General features: G+C 39.8%; 1 non-coding gene across 1 annotated transcript; it reads left to right on the top strand.

Moving 5' to 3' along the window:
• The first annotated feature begins 2,125 nt into the window (after window positions 1-2,125).
• On the top strand, window positions 2,126-2,232 carry LOC144999063 (small nucleolar RNA R71). The gene has a single exon (XR_013660588.1). It is a non-coding gene; the product is annotated as a small nucleolar RNA R71 (small nucleolar RNA).
• The last annotated feature ends 4,527 nt before the right edge of the window (window positions 2,233-6,759 follow it).

Raw genomic sequence — 6,759 nt, 5'->3', positions numbered from 1 at the left:
AAACTCGGGTTGCCTCCCGACAAGTGCTTCTTTTCGAGGAGTCTTGATCCGGACTCTGTGCCTCCTACGTTGAATCATCTGAAGAATCCACCACTAGGATCTTTTGCTCCTTGAAACGCTGCTTGTATGCACACGTCTTTTATACGCCTTTTTCGAATTTTCCTTTTTAGCCTTGACCTCGTCTCCATTAAGTTTGCATTTGATCCCTTGAATCTTCAATTCTTCATCATCTTTAAGCTCTATAGTATCCTTCTCTTCTTTCACTATTGGACTCGTTACTTTTGAAGTAACCTCATCTTCATCACTCGACATCTCATCATCTTCCTTGCTTACCCAAGAAGTTGGATTCGTGTAGGCAATGACTTCAACTAGAAATGGAACAGATGCTCTTGGTTTTGTTCTTTTAACTTGTTGAATTTTTTTGAGCTCTTCATCCATAAGCTTCTCTAATTCTTCAAGTGCATTTTCTTCATCAATGTTGAAAACCTCTTCTTGAGCAAGATTCCCTTGGAAACCATCTTCTATTCCAAAAATCTCCTTCTCATCCCCAACTCTCAAGGTGAGCTTAGACTCGCGTATATCAACCAAAGCTCCAGCAGTGTTAAGTAATGGGCGACCAAGAATAATCGGTACAGCAGGGTCTTCTTTCATATCTAAAACCGCAAAGTCTATTGGAAAAACGAATTTCCCAATTTTCACGAGAATGTCCTCCACATAGCCCCAGGGCTGCGTCACTCAACGGTTCGCCATGTGAATAGTCATCTTTGTACCTTTCATTTTCTGAATATTTAACTTTTGATAAAATGAATAAGGCATCAAATTTATGTTAGGCCCAGAATCGGCTAAGGCGTAAACCTTCATATTATTCCCAAACTCACATGGGAGAGTGAGTCGTCCAAGATCCCCCATCTTCTTAGGTATTTCTCCCAACACCGCTTTTGAGCTTTGCTCACATAGAATCACCTTAGAATTCTTCTTTAATTACTGACGAGTGTCTAACAATTCTTGTAAGAACTTAGCATATTCTGGAATTTTTGCAAGTGAATCAATGAAGGGAGTATTAATAGGAAAACCCTTCAATTGCTTGATAAACTCCAAATGTTCTCTCTCCAGTGGACTGGGATTAACTCTAGATAGGAATGGCAAAGGTGGTTTATAAGCTGGAACATATACGAAATTCTTCAGTTCAGACCGGGCCCACGACGTGAGCATAGCAGGCTCACAACGTGAACTGGGTATTCCAACAGATTCTTCAAATTCGAGCGTCAGCTTCTTTGGCTGCGGATCGGGCTAACGTGGCTCCACTTATAAGGCTTCTAGGAACTCAGAAACTGCTTCTTCTTCTATATCTATGGACATTACGTGATATTAGGCCTTCTTTTCGGGATCTTTCGGGAACATCTTCTCATTAACCAAAGTGGTAAGTTGACCAAGTTGTACTTCAAGGTTATTTATGGAGGCTTGCTGATTCTTTATTAATGCTTGCTGATCTATCATCATTGATTGATGATTCTTCATTATTGTTCTTTGTTCTTCCATTGCTGCATCAGTAGCATCATGTCTTTTTTCTAAAGCTTCCATAAATTTCATCAACATGGTCTCCAATTCTGATTTCTTCTCAGTTGGTGGTTGTTTTTTTTGGTAGAAGCCTCTGCCAGTTTGTTTATATTTTTCTTCCTTTTTCTTCTTGTATTCATTATAGGGCAGGCACCCTTTCTTTGGTTTCCTCCAGTCTTCATCATACTTGTCCCCACTCGAATATCAAACTTGAGCTTTCTTGTTTCCATATTCATCCAAGTTGCAATCTTTTGTCAAATGTGGGCCACTACATCTCTCGCAACCAACTCTAATTACATGAATTGATTGGTCCATTTGTGCCAGTCTCCTATCCATAGTGTTAAGCATTTCCATCACAACAACCATCTCTTCAGTTTGTGCACCCCTAACTCCTTTAATGCCTTCATTCCTTGGACTATGATATTCACGAGAGTGTTTTGCGAATTCTTCAACTAATTCCTTGACTTTGCTCGAATTTTTCTTTGTAAGCGGTCCTTGAGAATCAAGGAGCTATCTTGTCATCACATTGACCCCGTCATAAAATATGGACACCTCTTGTTGAACGTTAAGGTCATGTTGAGGACAATTCCATAACAACCCTTTGTAACGTTCCCAAGCTTCGTAAAGTGACTCCCTCGGGTTTTGCTCAAAATTGGCTATTGCCTTTTTGAGTTTAGAAATGTTGGATGGTGGACATAATTGGTCTAGAAACTGCTCACTCATTTGAGCCCAAGTAGTTATTGTACCAGGTGGAAGTGCTTTTAACCAATCCTTTGTAGGTCCTTTAAAGGTAACGGGAAGCATCCTTAGCAAGACGGTGTCTCTGTTAACATTTGGGACATTGAAGTAATCGGCAATGTTGTTCACTTCATCTAAGTGCTTGAACGCATCCTCATGATCCTTTCCATAGAATGGGATGTCCTTTAGTACCGAAAGGATATGTCCCTTCATCTCGAATATGGCAGTGGTTGGGATTGCAGGTTGTACTAAGTCTGGACCAACATCATCTCGAATTCTCTTTCTGTAAGCTCCCATGGACATTTCTTCAATATTTTCCATCTTGTTCCTTGGCTCGTTCTTGGGTTCACTTGTATGTTCTTCATATTAAGGCTCGGTATCGTATTCGGATTTCGTTTGAACAGGTATTTGATCCAAGTGTTCAAGCTTTCTCTTGTTCTTTGAAGATGAACTTGACTCCCCCGATTTCTTTGAGAACACTGATTTGAATTCTTGTAAAGGTGTCTTCTTTGGTGTTTGATCTTCTTTCACGCTCTTGTCCTTCTTTTTGTGAATTGCAAACTCGGGATTTAAAGCAAACAAATTAATAATTAACTTAGCCGTTTCCCAGCAACGGCACCAAAAACTTGATGTGCAAGAAAGTAACCACTAATTTTATAATTTATAACCTAACTAACTTAACTAACTAAAATTCACCTAGGCAGTGTACCTAGTCGAATTATAGAATAGTTTGGTAAGCTGGGTGTCGATCACAGGGAACGGTGTTGACTAATTAATTTATTTACTACTAAACTAACCTAATTACTAACAAAGGAAAGGGTTTTATCTAATTTGCAAGTTTAGATGAACTTAATTTTTTAACAAGAACTCAATCAATAAATAAGTATTAGCAATTTAGTTCTAAATCTACTAATTATTAATCAATTCATGTAAATCTATGTATGGTGACACAATAGTTAACACATAATCAATTATTAGATACGACTGGAGCCATGAAGATTGATTAATCAAAACACAATTACAGTCATAATATGAGTTCTCTAACACAACTCAATTCAATGATTCAATTACTTATCTAAGATTGGTTTGATCTTAGCTCTAATAAACTAGTGTTCACTATATTATTAGGTATTCAGATTCACACAGATTTGCGTTCACTAACTACATAGAACAAGAATTTTAAGCAATCAAATGATTAATTAAAGCATGATAGGTAAAATCAATCAACACAAGCATATCACCAACAAGTAAAGTCAAATCTAGTGCATTAAACCATGAGTTCTAGCTTCATCTAGCTAACAGAAGCAGCTAGATTTAGCTGGACATCCTAACAGCTAAACAAACAAAAATTGTAATCAAAGACATGTTTAAGTGTACCAATCTATAAACCAAATTATGAATTTCTTCTTCCTTGGTGTTAAAACCAGCTTCCAGATCTTCTTTTCCTCTGAAATTCGTCACCAGGAACCCTTCTAGGGTATCCAAAAAACCCCTCAATCGTAATGGGTAAGGGTATTTATAATATCTCCAAATTTACCGTTCACGTCGTGAGAATTTGAGTCTCGCATCGTGAATTCATGATAATCGTGATCGGCAAGGATTCCTCCACCCGGATACTTATCTTCTAAAATTCCATATTTACTTCGTGAATATTACTTCCTCACATCGTGAACTCGATTTTTCTGATTTTTTCATTCTTCTTTTCTTCAAGCTCCCCAAAGTTCCAGGTCTTGTCACTTCTGGTTCCTTTCTTCTAAAATACTTCTATTTGGCTACATCAATATTGCCTAAAAATGTGTATAAATATGGCAATATCATGAACCGAACATCGCGTTCCGAGACCACAGATATAGGCACTCCACTCTTGACTACCACCTCCTGAACATTGATATCCTCTAATTTCTCAGCGGATATACTCTCAGTAATTGGAATAAAGTGAGTACTCTTGGTCATCCAGTCCACAATAACCTAAATAGAATCAACACCCTACACCATCCTAGGAAATTTTGTGATTAAATCCTTGGTGATCTCCTCCCACTTCTACATGGGGATGGGTAACGGATCGACCTTTCCACGAGGCCTCTTAGGCTTGGATTTAACCTTCCTACAGGTCAAACACCACTCAACAAACCAAGCAACTTCCCTCTTCATGCAGGGCCACCAATAGCTCAATCTCAGGTCTCAGTACATCTTCATGGCCCCTGGATGTATAGAAAACTTGGACTTATATGCCTCTTCTAATATATTTTGTCTCACCCCACCAAATTTCAGAACCCAAAGCCTACCAAAATGAGTCAACCTACCCTGACCGTCCCTAACAAGCAACAGAATATGACCCATGATCTGCTCAGTATTCTAATTTTCCTTCTTCAATTCTTCTATATGAGCCTCCTTAATCATGTTCATTAATGGTGAGGTAACTGTCATCCTCAGACAAACATCCCAGATCAGACTACACACTACCTTATGACTCCAAGCATTGGCTACCACATTGACCTTCCCGAGATGAAAGAAAATCTTGCAGTCATAATCCTTCATCACGTCTAACCACCTCTTTGTCACATGTTCAAGTTCGACTGATCCATCAAATACTTCAAACTCTTATGATCAGTGTAAATACTGCATCATACCCCATACAAGTAATGCCTCCAAATCTTCAAGGTAAATACCACAGCCCCCAATTCCAAATCATGAGTGGGATAATTCGCCTCATTAGGCTTCTGTTGCCTCAAGTTGTAAGTAATCACATGACCCCTATGCATAAGGAAAGCTCCCAATCCTAATAAAGAAGCATCACAATACACCACAAAATCATCCAATCCCTCAGGTAACGCAAAAATCGGGGCCTCGCACAATTTCTATCTCAAAGTCTCGAAGGCCAATTGTTGATCCGAACCCCACCGAAATGTCACATTCTTATTGGTCAGGCGAGTCATATGCACCATAATCTTGGAGAAGTCCTGAATAAACCTCTGATAATACCTCGCAAGACCCAAGAAACTCTGAATCCCATATGTATTTTATGGAACCTCCCAACGCATCACAACCTCAATTTTGGCTAGCCCCACCAAAATACCTCCCTGCTTGATGATGTGCCCCAAAAACTGCACCTAATGCACTTAAAACTCACATTTGGAGAACTTGGCAAATAGTTTTCCCTCCTCAATGTCTCTAATACCTCCCTAAAGTGTTGATTATTGGTCTAAGAGTGGACCAGAATGTCATCAATAAAAACAATCACGAACCGAACCAACATCAGTCTGCACACCCGGTTCATGAGGTCCATGAACGCTGATGCAGCATTGGTGAGCCCGTATGGCATCACCACGAACTCATAATGACCATAGAGAGTTCTGAAGATTGTCTTCTATACATCTTACATCCTCATGCCTGATCCTCATATGATGATATCCTGACCGAAGATCAATCTTAGAAAACTAAGATGCACGATGAAGTTGGTTAAATAAATCGTCGATCCTCGGAATCAGATAACGGTTCTTAACCATCAGCTTGTTTAGATACTGATAATCAATATACATATTGTGTGACCTGTCCTTTTTTTCCACAAACAAAATCAAATCTCCCCACAGGAAAATTCTTGGTCAGATAAAACCCTTGTCTAGCAGATCCTGCAGCTACGTAGACAACTCCTGCATCTCAAGTGGAGTTAGGCGATAGGGCGCCTTGGCTATCAGAGCCGCACCAGACATTAAATCAATTCAAAACTCAATTTGCGAGAGGCACACCTGGAATCTCCTCATGAAAAACATCGGGAAAATCCCACACAATAGGCACCTCGTTCAACTCTGTTGTGGTCTCCACCCTTGAATATGCAACGTATGCCAGAAACCCATAACAACCCTGTTGAAGGAGCCAATTAGCTCTTTCAGCTGAATAGAGAGTTGGCCCATGCAAAGCTCTCTCACCGAGAATAACTAGTTCTCCCCCACATGGGGTTCGAAATCTCACCAACTAATGCACACAGTCAATCATGACCCAATTGGGCCCCAGCCAATCCATCCTGATGATCACCTTCAATCCCCTCAAGGGAATTGGTACAAAGTTGATAGGAAACCTCTCACTGAACATGTACAGAATACTCCTCCGAAATACTCTCGCAGCGCTCATAGTACAGTCATCAATGATCTTTACCTCCAAAGGGGACTATAATGTCCCCGAAGTGTCTCGAAACTCCTTGCTAAGTGGAAGAGATACAAAGATCAGGTGGCCCCCGAATCGAAGAGAACATGGGCCAAGAATTCATTGACTAAAAAGGTCCCTATATAATATCATAAGAACATAAGGATAATAATAAAAAAATAAAGATAAAGATAAGACACATACCAATCACAACACCCGATGCTGATCGGGCCTTATCTATGGTTAGTTGAAATACTTTACTCTACACCGCAGGAACCTCCTAGACGTGGCAGCCATTCATAATCCTCAATGTGGCGGGAGTAG

Source organism: Lactuca saligna, chromosome 5 (assembly GCF_052625555.1).
Source record: "Lactuca saligna cultivar CGN05327 chromosome 5, ASM5262555v1, whole genome shotgun sequence".
Classification (NCBI taxonomy): domain Eukaryota; kingdom Viridiplantae; phylum Streptophyta; class Magnoliopsida; order Asterales; family Asteraceae; genus Lactuca; species Lactuca saligna.
The sequence above is the reverse complement of the archived record's forward strand: the minus strand, read 5'-3'. Positions and strand labels throughout refer to the sequence as shown.